General features: G+C 35.4%; 1 long non-coding RNA gene across 2 annotated transcripts in view; it reads right to left on the bottom strand.

Moving 5' to 3' along the window:
- Positions 1-16836, bottom strand: part of LOC107315005 (uncharacterized) — a 178174-nt gene that overhangs the window by 32270 nt on the left and 129068 nt on the right. For both annotated transcript variants that reach the window (XR_014947215.1, XR_014947214.1), the window contains exon 3: positions 6023-6119. This is a non-coding gene — a long non-coding RNA (uncharacterized LOC107315005). The remainder of the gene's footprint in view (positions 1-6022; positions 6120-16836) is intronic.

Genomic DNA, 16836 nt, shown 5'->3' with positions numbered 1-16836 from the left:
AACAGGAGTTACCCAAAAGAAGTGGCAGAGACAAAGTGATATGAACTGACCACAACCCCCATTCCTTGTACCCCTGCATCGCTCAGGGAGAGAAGTTAGAGGAGGGTGAACAAGGAGAAAGTGTATTTAGTTCCTAATTGCTCTAGTCGGTTAGTAAATGGGCAAAGATAAATTATATTAATCTCTCTACACTGAGTCATTTTCACTCTGAAATAATGAGTTCCATAGAGTTCAAATCTATGTGAATATGGTTGTTCTGATTCCATATGTGAACTAGATCCTGCAAATCAAAACAGATGCCTCTGCTGTCACAGCATGGATAATCAGCAAGCCACATAACTGGCCTAAAGGTAGTTTGAAATTGATGCCAATAAATCTATCAGTTGTGTTTTTGATTTATTTATCCTGTTACTTTTATCTGAACTATTATTCATTTTTAATGCAACACATCTATAAGATCAGTTTAGCCAACATTAAACCTCTCTACCTATGCCAATTTAAAAAAGTATCTATTAGTATTTAACTATTAGATGTATCTTATATCATCAGTCAAGTGGAATATGGAAGCTGAAAGATAAATTTAAACCTAAAGTAAATACATTCACTCTGTTATTTTCATTGACATGCACTGAAGATATCTTCTGCTGACTGAAAACCATCTGCTTTGATTAGATCAAAACAACTCTGAAAGGAAACTTTCTGTAAATGAAAGATCAGCATAATGACGAAGAACAATATCATGTAATGTGTAAGGGTAAGATATGAAACAGGAAACACAGGCACAGAAAAAGGATTGGGAAGGAATTCTGATAGGAAATTCATCCAGCTTTCATAGAGACAGGGATAAAAGCAGGCAAAATAAAAAAGATTGAAACAAAAATGCTAGGATGGATTTTTTAATTTTTTTTTTTCCCAGAGGTAACAAGTAATAGAAAGTTATCCTTCCCATGAAACTCATTGGAATTAGGAGTTGTTTGGGAGTTAAGAGGTGCTTCATCCCTTGATGTATTACTACACATGATGGTTTTTAATTCAAAGAGTAGGAATGGAGAATTTCCTTTTCCTACCACCTACATCAGCTATTGTAGCTAGGTTTTGGGGTAGGGAACGTGGGTTTGGGTGTTCAAACAACACTGGTCCTCTTAGTGAGGTTGTAATTGCCTTATGTGGAAATTTGAGTACATGGTAAATTTTCTTTGTTGTACCAGTCTTGTCACAGGTACTCAGTAAGTGATGGTTACTGATTTCAGCGGCTATTATAATATAGATTTCCTCCTTTTTTTCCAGTCTTATTACTATTTTTAAATCAAGCACCTTAAACCTATTCCACATGGGTTCTGGTTTCCGTAAAGCCTGAACTACAATTTGCTTTTTATGAAACCAGTCAGTAATGATGGTGTCCTAGGCAAATGATGAATAGCTATTTTGGCTTGTTTCTTAAAAAATTTGCTTTCATATTTCATAGTGTGCTGAACAGAAGAACTGTACAGGAATTGGTCTGAAACTGGTATTTTCTACAAGTCATTCTCTACTCAGAAAAAAGCACCGTCCCAATGACTATACTGTTCCTATTTGATTTCATCATCCACGTGTTAAAAAGGTTCATACCTGTTTTTCATCTTTCTGTTTTTCCCTCAGACATGAAGTGTGGACTAAACTTAAGTAGAACTACACATAAGCATTCCCAAAGTCTTTGATAAATATATATATTTTTTTTCTAAGCAAGTGTTTCTTTACCCTTCATTGTTACTGTTTCCTAGTACTTCTTTTCTTCCTTTACTATTTTTGCTCCTCTATACTTGAATGAGAGAAAGCTGCACCCACTATCACATGACCTAAATACTCACTTACAGAGAAATATTTTCAAACAGTGACCTTCTAGGGCAGGCTACAGATCTTAAAGTAAAAGCTATTCTATTGATGCTTTTCCATTCCTTTGTTCCTTTGTCCTAAGGAAAGTAGATTGGAAATATAGCAATTATTCTGCCTGAAAACTGAAAGGGTTTTCTGAGCAACCCTGCACAATTGAGCTGGCACATGTAAAAACTGTTTCTGACTCACTGAGCTGGCATATACTGCTAAATCAGCATTGGCAGGGCTCCAGACATCATGTCACCAACACTGGATATTGTACTAAGTACCAGTTCTGAGCATTGTATCCAAATTGGTTTTATTGAGTTGTTTCCTTTAGTGCTGCAAGGTCTGGCTGAAGAAACGAAAGCCTTGGACTAAAAATAAAGAAACCAGGGTGTAAATAAATGCATATCAGCTGAGGCATGAGTAATTGAGTATACTATTAATAAGAAGACTGCGTAAATTCCTTTCAATGCCCATATTTTCTTTCTCAGATAGACTTTAATTTTTTATCAATTAATTAAGAATTTTTTTATAAAATAGCTCAGAAGATTAAAAAAAGAAAAAAGAACAAAACATTCAAAAAATGGTTACCCAAGATCTACTGAAGACTAGCAAACAATCTCTTTTCATGGAAATACGTATTTTGTCACTTCATAGTTGAAGTCATAGGAAAGGATTCCAAAGGAGCTATTCTTTGTAAACAACCAGGTAAATCTTTATATTATAGTCAATTAGTCAGTCAATTTCTCATTCCATTCTAAGTGATGTCATATTTCCTTTCACTTCCTGTAAAGTGGGAAGATCCACAGGGGCAGCAATCATAGTTCAGCTAATCATGCAAATTTATAAATTTGCAATAATTCCATTGAATCTGATCTGTATGCTTAATATATAAAAAGGGACATTCACTTTGGACAAGATTTGTCCCCTTTAAATTTAGCCCTATATTAAAGAGCTTTCAGTGTACTTGATGGAATATAATAGCCAAGTCTATAGTAGGGCTTATACATTACACAGAGAAAGAGAAGATAACAGAAGTAGAAACAGCAGGGAAACATGGCATATTAGAATAATGGAGCCTGCGACCATGGATCCATGCATCCAGAATGCCAGAAAGCTCGTGCAGCTCTGTAAGGTTGTCATTGCTCTTGCTAACCACGTTAATCATCTTAAAGGTAATTTGTGCCACCATTCATGCTTCAATACCTATTTCAATTTCACAGTAGATATACACATACCCTTTCTGAAAATAGGAAGGGACCATAATAAATCACCCAATTTACCATACTCTTGCAAAACAGAATGAACACTATCTAAATTAGCCCAGATGTATTTTCTGAAATCTAATCCCAAAAAGATTCATCAAGGGATTTAAAGATGTTCTGACAGATTCAAATAATTTACTTGGTTAACCTCTGAAAGCTTGTGGACTTCTACATTATCAACTCACCAGTAAAAGCAGAGACAATGTAAACCTCTAAAAATGCGTTGGGAAAAGATAGAATGCTTGATTATACCCATCTGCATGTTTGGCACTTACTTGAATAATCTTGTATCATAGAATAACATTGAAATTCATTGGCCTTGAGACAATGGGGAAATAAATGTATTTGTTTACAAAACAAAAGCAATCAAACAAAAGATAAGCAAGCACTAAGACAATAACTACAGAAAAGATGATAATACCTGTCCTTGTACCTGGTACTTAGTAGGTTCCAAAAGTTTTTCTCACTCTATTCATATCTAGCTGTCAAGCTAAAGCATGCTTCATAATTTCTGGCTGATGTTCAGCCCTGCATCTTCAAGTTGTATTAATAGAAAGGAATCTGACAGTGGGGAGTCATGCTTATTTTTACAGCAGATTATCTCTGAGAGCTATTCATATTCAAAATCCCCTTCCCTCCTTTTGTCCCACTCTTTTTGGTTTTCTTAATATTAACTCAATGGTGAAAATTTTCCTCTTATCACCTCATATCCCTTCATACCAATCTTTAAAGATGTCAGGGTCTTCTGGATGCTGTTAAATAACAACATAACCAACTAAAACACTCAGTGTTGCTCAGAGCTGAACCACTGACAAACCAAGAAGAAAAATTTATCTTTCATGCTAAAGCAACTGGTATTTACATATTTACAAAGATAAATTGTACTTAGCATCCCATGTAAATGTGAAAGTTTTCAGCCAGACTTTTGTAAATGAGATTAGTGTGTACTTTTGATTGTGTCTATTAATTATTTATTAAGTCATAACAACTGACTTCGTGGTGGTATGGAGTTTAAGATGAACAAAGCAACTAGTCTGGACTTTATGGATCATGGAACTAATGTTTATTCTACAATCTGCTGAGTACAGGGGCAGGACTACTTCCCTAGTCCTGCTCACCACATCATTCCTGATACTAGCCAGGATGCCATTGGCTTTCTTGGCCATCTGGGCACACTGCTGGCTCATGTTCAGCCAACTATCCATCAGTACACCAAGGTCCCTTTACATCAGGCAGCTTTCCAGCCACACCTCCCTGAGCCTGTAGGGTTGCCTGGGTTGTTGTGACCAAAGTGCAGGACCTGACACTCAGCCCTATTGAAACTCAGACAGTTAACCTTGGGCCATCAATCCAGTCTATCCAGGTCTCCCTGCAGTGCCTTTCTCCCCTCAGGCAGATCAACTCTCCCTCCCAACTTGGTCTTGTCTGCAAACTTACTGTAGGTGCACTCAATCCCCTCGTTAATATCATTAATAAAGATGTTAAATAGAAGCAGCCGCAGTACCAAACCCTGGGGGAGACCATTTGTGACTGGCTATCAACTGGATTTAACTCCATTGACCACAACTCTTCTGGTACAGCCATCCAGACAGTGTTTCACCCAGCAGAGCATATGCCCTTTCAAACTGGGCAACCAGATTCTCCATGAGAATGCTGTGGGGGACAGTGTGAAAGGCTTTACTGTAGTCCAGGTAGACCACATTGACAGCCTTACTTTCATAGACCAAGCAGATCACCTTGTCATAGAATCAAACCTTGTCAGAGATCTTTGCTGGCTGCCTGCATGTAAAACTGGCATTTGGTCCTCCTTCCAGCAACCTATTTTCAGCAGCACCTTTCAGGTTATTAAGAACTTTTTGAATGTAAACCTGTTTTCCATTATGCTTGCATTTTCTCAAAAATTGTGTAATCTTCAAATGTGGGAAATGTTTCCTGTTCTGTGATCCAAATCAATAACACTACTGAAAGAAACAGGACAGATTGTCGTGGAACTTGTACTGATGTATCGTTCTAGTTAGTGGAAGACTTATATTAATGTAAATTAACTCTCCTGCTTATATTTACGTACAAACTTGTATGTTTTGTCAACATCAGTGTAGGTCAACATCTTTTAACTAACTAAAATTACAGAACATAAATGAACAAAAGTATTTCAGATAAATGAGCATTATTTTAGTAAAAAATAAAGATAAATGTTTTTGTTGATATTAGAAAAGTACTCTTCCAGGATTTGTTCATGCATCTTTTCCTATAAACAAAAGACTTCTCTGGAAACACAAATAGATAAGAATCTGACTTGAAGATAACTTCAGTGCCTTAACAGTCCATAAAAAACAAAAGTAGGCCTAATGGTTTCTGAAAGAAAAATGCCAAGCTTATCAGTAGAATCCTTAGCTGTAATTTTTTTTTTTTTTTGGGAATCACTATGTTTTACAGGTTGAGCTGAAGAAGCTGCTTATGTTGAAATCCTTTGAAACAGTTGCTCTAGTTAAAACTGATTTAACCACACGGAATTTGGTTAAAAAAGAACGGGGGGGGAGGGGTGTTATCTTTAATAATTACATAATATAACATGAAGAATGATTCACTGTAAGAGCTTTGCTAACTAATGATGTGGTTATATAATAACTATAACTGAAATACTTTAATTATTTTGAAAAAAAAAAAAAAAACAGTTAAAGAAGATCTTTATATGTCCTTGAAAGGACTCTAATGATGATCATACATAACATACCAAACACCCCTGCAAATCACTCTCCTCTAGATTAGTTTTATTCAGAACACAGACTCCGATTTTGCTTCGGAAATCTTTAACTCCTGTGACCTATGCAGTTGGAAAAAAAAAAACATCCCACAGCTATACTTTTCCAAAAGCAGAACAAAGAGAAGAAATAACATACCTTTCACAAGGGACTTGGTATTATCTGAAACCCTATAATCCAAATCTCATTCTGTTTCTTCAATTGGTTGAGTGATTTCAGTAGGCGTGCCTGCAATCTAATCAATTTTAAAACAGCTGTAAAAATAGATTTCATTCACTGAAGGACATCCTACTCATAGATTAACAACAAAGTTATTAAACACAAAAAGGTTGTGATGAATTACAAATATCTTGATAGTACCATATGACTTATCCCAAGATTGTGATATCTGGGGGTAACTTTTGAACCCTAAATGATCACTGATAAATAATACATACATATAGAAATCTTATTTTACATAACAGCAGAGAAAGGTTTCTTCCTATGCTGTGAAGGTCTTGTGAAATGCTTTGATAACTGCTTAACGCTCATCTGGAGGTTTTAAAAGGACATTTCTATAGATAAAATATCATAATCAGTCATGCAGAATATGTTATAGCTGAGATCAGCTGCACTAGCCTTGCTAATAGTTTTGCTAATGTATGCTTACTTGAGAACAAGAGATGTTTTTGTTTGAGCTAATTATCTGAATATACAATACATCTGTGAATGGCAATGGCAATCACTCCTGTTGCCTTACTAGCAGTAGTGCTCCTTGTGACAACAAATTACATTACAATACAGTAAGTTAGGAAGGGTTGAAGTTGATGGAAGCTTAACATAAAGCACCTTAAAAGAAACATTTGAAGTATTTTGCACAGAATATCCTACTGTTTTCACAGACAAAATATTATTTTTACAATATGTGTTGCACCAAACAAACAAATTGGAAAAAATTTCCATGCAGAAAATCCAATCTAGAAATGTTCTCACTCTCAGTATTCCAAATGTAGAAGAAGCAGAAATAGAAATGTAATATATTGGTGCAAAAGGCTTGTGCTTAGTCATACTTCAGGAAAATAATTTGAGTTTTACTTTTAAAAATGCATTCACCTGTATATTTTGAATCAGAAATCCTCTACATTTTCAATCTAATTCCCATCATAGTCAATTGGCAGTTACACCAGGGGAAGTTACACAAAAACATACCTGAAATAATCTATCTAGAAGAACAGTCTTTTTCTAACTTTCTGCAGGCTGATTTGAATTTAATAGCATGGAAGTTTGTATGTCTTCCAAATCAGATATTCACTGGACTATAACTGTAAGTCAGGGCAATCTGTTCCCTAGGTTGAATTTCCATGGCATGTATTCTATTATTTGATTGTATTCTGCGCATTTTGCTCTGTTCTTCTTTTCTCTACTAAAGATGCTGATCAGATTTGCCAAGGCATTTACCTGTTTTCTGTGACATTTTTTGAAATCCCCTTCTATTATGGATGTAATCTTCTTTGAGATAAGATGGTCAGGACTAAAATCAGTTTAGCAAGAGAGAATGCTACTAATTTATATACAGTATGTATTACTTCCTTCTTCCTCATTATATACAGCAAATTTTATTTTCATAGATGACTTGCACACAGTGAACCCATTTAAACCATGTATTTCTATTTTATTAGAGGTTTGTTTAATCCAGGATTTCTAAATGCTTCTTGTTTCAAGGTCATCATATTTTGACGTCCTGTGCCAAATACCTGTTTCACATGAAAAACATTTTAATGAATTATCTTCGTTTTCTACTGATTTAATGTACCAGCATTCAGAAAGTTCCTTCTACTAGTTACTGAATTTTTAACATCTGTGGAAAGATAGAAGCTTCTAGATTTTACATTATCTCAGTAGTAGCAGATGTGAACTTACTTGATAGATTAACAGAAAGTTGTGATATCCTTTCTCACTTTGTAGAATGATACAGCTGTGTCTAGTCTATATTTTCATTCAGATGGGGCCTGTGTTTTCTCTTAAAATTTCTTTAGAAATGAGTTTTCTAAAATCATTCCATGCATTTCAAAAAACTAATTGAAATAGGAAATCATAGAATGGCTTATGTTGCAGAAGACCTTAAAGCCATCTAGTTCCAGTTTCCTTGCTGTGGGTAGGGTTGCCAGTCACTAGATCAAGATGCCCAGGATCCCATCCAGCCTTGCCTTAAATACCTCCAGAAATCCACAGCCTTTCTGGGCAACTTGTACCACCCTCTGAGTAATAAATTTATTTCTAACATTTAACCTATATCTCCCCTCGTTTAGTTTGAAGCCATCTCCCTTTTACCCTATCACTATCAGATTATGCAGTGTCAATCCCCCTCCTGCTCATAAGCTCCCTTCAAGTACTGAAAGGCCAGAATAAGGTCTCCTTGAAAATGCTGAGTTCTCTCTCTTTTTTTTTTTTTTTTGTATTCCATAGTTTTATCATCCATAAGATCATAAAATTTTATATATCTTTATATAAAATAAAATAAAAGATCATAAGAATTTAATTTTAAAAATTCCTCTGAGATCATTTTGCTTCCAAATATGACAAATGAGAGTCCTGCCTGTTAACACTGTTAGAAGTACCAAACTGGTATAAAACCAACACCAAGCATATGGAAACAAAGTAATCACATGAAATAGTATTTTTCCTGGGAGCATGAACAAAGACATTAATGAAATTAATTAGTGAATTAATGAAATTAGCACACAACTATCAGAGATCCCAAACTGTAGGTTTTTTTTTTTGTCCAAAATAATCACTGGGTCTGGTAGGTCTGTAACTTGCCATCTAAAGCTCTAGAGGAATCAACACACTTTCTGTTTGCAAGTCAATATACTGCATAAGTACATGTTCTTCTCATCACCAACATTCCCAGACATGAAGACAGGAATTGATATATCATCTGTTATGAATCTTGGTACTCAGACTGATATGGAAGTCCAGCAACACCTTGTTTTATGCAGTTTTGAGGATGATGATTTCTAAGGTTGTTTTGTCTGCTGAATCCTTTCTAAACAGCCTACATACTGAATATGTATGGTGCTAAAATTTCATCTACACACCCACAAAGGGACATGGATACAGAGGGCCAGGTGGAGGACGTTTCTTCCTGGCCCATCTAGGAGCTGTCAGCCCACTGAAGGCCCATCTCCTCAGGGCCAGAGAACCACAGGGGAGCAAAAGTATGTGGGGACCAGAAAATAAGGATTGAAAAGAAGGCAAAATATGGGGTTCTTTGCCCCATTGAGTAGGTGCGAAACCCATGAAAATTAGTCAGTACTGGAGTACCTCTTGAAATGAAGGGTATGGGATACATTAAGAGATGCAGGGGAAAACATCTGGGGACTACACAGGATTTACTGTAGGATTTTTAGAAGAGTAGATAAATACAAGGAAAAGGAGGATTTGGGGTGATTTTGGGAGGAATCAAAGTTCCTTCAAACTGTGGTAATATGGAGGTACAAAGAGATGAAAAAGGCGGATTGAGTATAAAGAGTTTACTGGTTGGCATACTTATGTGGCCGTGCCATCAGTGCTGGGACTTAAAAAGTTATTTTATGCTTCTTCACTACAGAAAGCTGACAGAAAGAAGTGTTCCATATTAGTTCCATTTCAAATCTGAAGTTAACATAGAAATAAATATTATAGGATACGTGTACAAGCAGGCCTCTACTTCACAAACGCCATAGTGCTAAAAACTAAATGTGTCATAAATAAAAGGAATTTATAGGCATTTGTTATCAGCTTTTTTCTATGCAGAATCTACAGCTGACCAATAATTTAGAGAAAGCAATTTTTTCTTCACAGTGGTTTCTGAAAAGTTTTGGTTTACTGAAGAACCTGTAAACTGTCCATGGATTGTCTATAACTTTGACAAACACTGAAGACCTTCATGTGTGAGGGTGATGATGGAAAAGTTAAAACTGTAGCCAATTACAGGATCACCTTCATTTTCAATGCTGTCGGCAAACAAACAGCTTTCCCTTCATACACTCTGCATTTTGTCCAATTGTTCTCACAGAGGGGGTAATTCAATTATGAAAGCTTGTTAAGAAGTCATATCTTTTCAGATATATGTGCCAATAACTTCAAAATGATTTATTAGTTCATCACATATTTGGTGTGTCATTTAAAGAGTTTGATACAGGCTAGCATTAAGACACCTAGACTTCATTCAAGTTTCGAAATGACAGAATTGCATAGCAGCAGCACTGGTTCAAAGTATCAGTGCTTTCTTGGCAACACCAATATCAAGACATTAATATCATTTTAAGACTCTGCCAGTGCATATAACATATAGCTTATATTTAGAAAGAAAATACTACTGAGATCCTGTTAATCTGCAGAATGATCAGACTTTTATGCTACTATGGTTCACTGCATAGCAACATTTGTGTGTGTGACTCAGGAATAAATAATGCTAAGTCAGCTTCATATTGAAAAGATGGAATATTTATTTAAAATGTGTTTTTTTTCTCTTTGTTATGAACAATTTTTACATTTTGCTTACTGATATGCTTATACTTTGTTCTACTTGTCACTTTTCAGTCTAACATAACTACTAAAGAATTTTTTTTTTAATTAAAAGAAAATGTTTTATCTTAGATTTTCAGACTAAGGCAGTTTTTATAATTTGTAGAAAGGTGAGCTTTTTATTTTGGGAAACACTGGTGTCTGAAGTTTCAGTATAAATGTGTGTCTTTGTGTAAGAGTCATGAAGTGACAGTAGAAAAGAGCCAATCACTTTAGGTGTGGAGAAAGGCATATCATATTTATTATGTATTTTTGCATTCAAGTAACATCTTGCACATCCTGGCCAAAAGTTTACACTATTGCACATCATTCAAAATGCAATGCCATGGCTGGTCATTGTTGAAAGGGAGTTTCTACTGAGGCCCATTATTTACTTACTAGGTCTTACTCAGACCTGACCTACTTAACTCTAGCAGAAATGTTGCATCAAAACTTTTAACAAGCCACCGAGATAAAGTGAGGACTGGTATACCATACTACTAGACCTCATTTCTTGGTTCTAGGCAAAAGCATACCCTTCCAGCTAGAGGCTAAATCTCTGCTCTGATATTAAAAAATAAATGGTTGTGATCCTCTGGGCATTCAGTTACTCACACTTTCTTACACGTCAAGATATAAGCACACAGGCTCATATATATAAACAGAAACAAACAGTAGAATTTTATCGATCTTGGCTGGAAGGCATTTTGAACATTTGGATGGTATTTGTTGAAATTCTTATGCTGCAACAACACCATCTTGCTCACTATGAAGGAATTCAGGTGTTCACACGGTAAGTATGTGCTAACCATCTGCTGTCCTCATCCAGAAAGTGCAGAACTTGCACTATTTTGGAAAAGAACGCAAGTAGTTTGCTTCCTTCCTGACTTGTTAATATGCAGAACAGATTCAGATGTTTAAGAATGCAAAAAAAGAACAGCCCTGTACTTAGAATCTATTTTCCTTTTTGAAATCCTCGAGTGTTTAATGAAACGCTTTTCAAAATAATGGTTTAATTCATTCAGGAGTGGATGCATATATATTTCTTTTATTTATCTTGGAATATGTTTGCTATTTCTGTATTATGTTAGGAAGACCGCATTTAAAATTGCATACATTCCTGAATTTGGCACTCTTCACTTTCAAAAAACCTTTTTTCTCTCCTTAATTTTACTGGCTAACTGAACTTACTAAAACCAATATCAACATAAATACCATTTAATCAATTAGTTAGAAATTCACAGGGTCTTGGGAAGCTGTGGTCAGTCCTGTAACACACAGCTAAAGAGCGAATAATTTTGTTTCTTGAAGAAGGAAATGAAAACAGCATTATAATATTTGTATTGTTTCATGACATAGGTATGTATCTGTTTTGTTTTTACGTTCTATTATGATTGATATATAAAAAATGAAAGACTATTAATGTAAATTCAGTTTCATTTTAGAGAATATGAAAATTAAAATATTACTTTTAAAAAAATCATACATGTGTTAAAGTGTGTTTGAGTGTCTGTGCCAAAGCAAGCCTTAATACAAATGTTTAAATGCATTGTTATATATATGGAACACACTGAAACCTAAAGAGGATGAATGGAGATGTTCATCCTTAATTATAGTAGTTTTGTGGTCATAGGCTAGACTTAGAATCACAGAATCATAGAATTGCTCAGGTTGGAAAAGACCTTCAAGATCATCGAGTTCAACCTCAATCTAACCATACCATCCTAACTCTAACAGCCCTCCAATAAATCATGTTCCTGAGTACCATGTCCAAAGGGTTTTAAACATTCAGGGATGGTGACTCAACCACCTCCCTTGGGAGCCTATTCCAGTGCTTAACAACCCTTTCTGTAAAGAAGTTTGTCCTGATACCCAACCTGTTTGAGGCCATTTCCCCTTGTCCCGTCACCTGTCACCAGTGAGAAGAGATCAACCCTTTTCTTGCTGGAAGTGCTTTTCATGTATTTGAATAGAGAAACAAGATCTCCCCTCAGCCTTCTTTTCCCCAGACTAAACAGCCCCAGTTCCTTCAGTCACTGCAGTTCCTTCAGTCACTAATGTATAAGTACATAATAATAATATATATATTTCTTATATAGAAATAACCGAGCCAATGTGCATTTTATGCCAGTGTAACCTTAACCTGCTCTGATTTACATTCACAATGTAAATAATGTATCTTTGATGACAGTACAGTGTCTTAGAGAGATAACTCTTACCGGCATGCAAAGGCTTGATCCTACATATTTACTTAAAACAATAAAACAACACAAAAAACAACAACAACATTTGAACAAGATTAAAATATTACATATCAGAATACCGAGACATCAGAGTTGTCAGTATTCTCATATGGTGTTCCAGTTATTGACTCCTCCACTCACAGAACTGCAAAATTTCTAGAGACACAGAAGTGCACAGTAAGAAGAAATCCTTGTGTTTCACCCAAATTGCAAACTAATTCTAAAAAGAGTGGAGCAAAACACATATATCATCCTTGTCAGATGCTTTCTTCCTTCTAGCAGCGATCAAACTGTGTTCTGGTTCGGCTCTAATAGAGACAAAGCTGCAATAGCAGGCTTTTCTGCTGGGGGGCCGAGCCAGGAGCTGAGACAGCAGGGCTGCAGGAATAGTGTCCTGGATGACAAGTGGCACAGTCGCACGGTAGGAGAACAAGGAGAGCAAAGCACATCTGGGGAAAGTCAGTTAACATGTTGGGACAGAATACAAAAGTCCATAAGCATTGAGGCAGGTGTGGGGTCAAGCAGGGTCACATCAGTGAGGTACATGGCCAAGTGAGGACCAAGCGCAATTGCCCAGCTTTAATGCAGCTCCTGAATGAAAGGGGTCAGCCCCTGCTAATGCTTCTCACAGCTCTTTTTCAAACAGCTCACCAATTCAAGGCCACACAGCTGCACTGCCACTGCTGGCTCTAAGCCCAGGCATCCAAAACCCCAGGAGAAGGCTGTGACACCAGACTCCTCTTGTTTATTCTTTTCTATACCCTGATTACTGCTAGTAAGTGGGAAATCAAAGAAATTTACAATCTGGGCACTCCTGCAAGAGACTCTTGTAACTCACTATGATGAGCATTTGTATTCTTATTTACTTTAGTCACCCCACATACACATCAAACACGTATTCTAAAGCCTCGCCACTATCTCTCTGTAAACCTTTGGTTATTTTGCCAGTTACCTGTAGATTAGAGGATCAATTTAATCTCAAGCTGAGAAAAGACATTAGCTATCTACGAAAGTTGTGCTCAGTTCTGTCTGTCCATTTCTTACCTAATGCTCTTATAAATTAAAGTTTTTATTTTTGTAAATATAAACAAAATACAATGCTCGCTTGTTTCTGGTTGTTGCCTTCACATGCTGAGAATTTTTCAGGCATGAGGCAGAGATATGGCCTAAGAGCTTTTATTTTGAGTGGAACATGCACATTGACAAAATGTTATTATCAACCATGTTTTTAAAATTTAAATGACCCTATCTTAATATTTTAATCATTACAAAGACACTGCAACATCCCTTTTCATTTCTGTATCAGATAATGAAACTCTAGAGTAATTGTTATTTTATTGTATGTGCTCGTATTCAAGTAATTCCACTTATTTCTACAGTCTGTTAATCAGCTTCAAGACTCTGCAAATTAGTAAAACACTAAGTGCATTGTGATCAAATTCACCTGAAAAAGGCAGATATAAATATCACATAAATCCTTTCAATTCGAAGTGACACCCATAGCTCAGGGCATTAGCACCGGATTAGACTTACTATACAGTGTAATTGTTTATGCTGTTTTGCAGTGTAATACAGACAAGGCTACACAATCAAAGCTTTCACAGACATAAACAGACATCACACACTGTAATTATATTTGTCTGCAAGATTATAATAATCATAGATGGCAGGTATTATAAAGCAGTTCTTTTTCTTCTGGTTAACCCATTCAGTATTCTTCTTAGTCCAAAAGCAGTTTTCGATAAACTTTCTCTTTTTGGCATATTCTTGTGATTAGAACTTTCTATAAAATAGAGGTAAAAGTAAAATTTTAGTTTACTTTTGGCTTTTTCACCCAGTGTTATAGTGATAATATTTCCTTTTGATTCAAATCTCCTTTTTGACTTTTTATCTTAAACTCTTAGAAGTTTAAAGTGGAATACCCTAAAACCACCTCAGAAATAATCCTCTGATAAAAGTCTTATGTATGACTTACAATTAGGAAAGTGTCATATTGTATCATACTGTGTAACCTACTGAATGCATGGATGCATAACGCTTCTTATGCCAAATATAACCAGACCTACTTTGTTGTGCTGAGATTGCAAAAGGTATAGACATCAAGAAATGGATGAAACTGAAAATGTCTATATATATACTATTTTTTTATATACTAATAAAAATAAGAACTTAGTCTATGCTTCCTTTTACTTTTGTGAAAAGAACCTTGACACCTTCTTGTCACTCCTATGACAGTGATGAGAAATCGAAGGAATGTGAGGAGTAAAAGAACTGGAACTTTGTAGGATTTGGCTTATATAGATAGCAGACATTAAAAATCTGGGAGATGATCAAGTGGGAGAAGTTAGAAAAAGTAGTTTAGTTAAAACAATTTGAGAAAAAGTATTTGATGTGTTATGGAGAGGAGTAACAGGGCAGAATGGCATAAAACCAGGAAACAATTGTTACTGACTAAGCGAGGGATAGTGACATGAATGACAGATACATCAGTATTATCATTCTGTTCATTGCTGAACAAAATAATTCAGCACTCTGAGAAGCACTATTGTATAGAAAAAAACCACAAAGCAAGACTCTTCAAATTATTTCTAATTAGTGCCACCTTGAGATTTTTTTCTTTACCAGCAGCTGAATTCCTTGCAGAAACTTTTTTCTGTGTCTGCTTCTGGAAATAGTGATGCCAGATACCTTTATTATATTAGGCATATACAGTTCCTAAAAGGAACTGTAGCTCAGTATGTTTACCATGAATTGCCTGAAATTTGTATTTGGGTATTTGTATATGATCTTATTAAAAGGAAGTATAATTAACAGCAGAGAATTGATAACCCTATTATTATTCTAAGAAAAAGATTTAATTCATTATTAAAGTGAATTGTTGTGTCTGTCCATTTAAGTATGGCATCTGTTACTGTAGTGTGGACTGTGAATATAACTGCTGAGGTGTTATGACTGCTTAAGACAATAAGTGATTTCAGTGTTATCCATAAACAATACTAACCTGATTAAAAGGTGGCTAAACACCTTCAACACAGTCAGGCAGAGGCTTGCGTTAAAATTTTAGGTTTTTTTTTTGCTCTGAAGAAGCAGAGATCATGTGTAGTATTATTATATATGATTACTTTTTTTTTTTTTTTTTTTTAAATGAAAATAGTTTTAAACACATCAGTGACAGGGATTTCAAATTTTTTTTCAACAAGCTTTAGAAGTGCCAGCATGAGAAGTAAAAGCAAAAACAGTATCTTTCTTTTAGCAACTATGTGCATTTACTTTGGAGCATGAACTCATAAAATACACTTTATAAATAACACAGTTAATCTGATATTTAAAAAGTAATGTAAAACGTTTCATGTAACTATATTTTAGCTTTAAACACTTAGTACTTGTGTAAACTTCTCCACAGACTTAACTGTCAGCACTTTTCTTTTAGGTCCGGCTGCTAATTAAATCACAGTTTTATCTTTAACAATGATCATTTCCCACACAAGCATAATTTTCCCAAAATAAGTAGGTTGCTTTCCTGTGAAAAAAGACTGAAGTAAAACACAGCTCTGCTGGATAGCTTCTGAAGGCTCACATAGGCTGCCCCACTGCTATACCAAATATTTTCAACAACAGAGAGCCATTGTAGGACTATTATTGCAGTGTTCTTGTCAATCCTGTTTGCCATAAGGACTTTCTGGCTCTCAGTGGTAACAATCCAGTCACAGCTGCCTATTGGTTTGCTCCTGGAACCTCTGATGTATAATGATTGTAACAAAAGTGTGGTTTTCAGCTCTTGAGAAACACAGATACCCAGAAGGAATACTTTTACAGGAGAAATTGTATTCAACAGTAAAAATGTGAAAAGTGACCTCAGAAGTCTTTAAAAAACTGCAGCCATAAAAAAAAAACCAAAACAAACAAACAAACCAAAACAAAAAAAAACACAAAAACACACCACACATCTACTCCATTAGTATTATCAAAATAAATGAGGTTTCATTATTCAGCCTTACTCTACAGCAAGACTAATAAAATGGAAGGACTTTGAGAAATTTTGGGGACATCTGAAAAAGCTGAATAATATTTATTTCTTTTTAACTCCAAGGATTATTACTGAAAATACTCTTTCAGCTGAAGCTGAGACACAGAACGTGAAAGAACACATTGGAATTCTGAACAGTATATGGTGAATTTTCT

The sequence above is a fragment of the Coturnix japonica genome, chromosome 5 (genome assembly GCF_054131305.1).
Source record: "Coturnix japonica strain WE chromosome 5, WE-NBRP24, whole genome shotgun sequence".
Lineage (NCBI taxonomy): Eukaryota > Metazoa > Chordata > Aves > Galliformes > Phasianidae > Coturnix > Coturnix japonica.
Note: the sequence above shows the minus strand (reverse complement) of the source record. Positions and strands in the feature narration are given on the sequence as shown.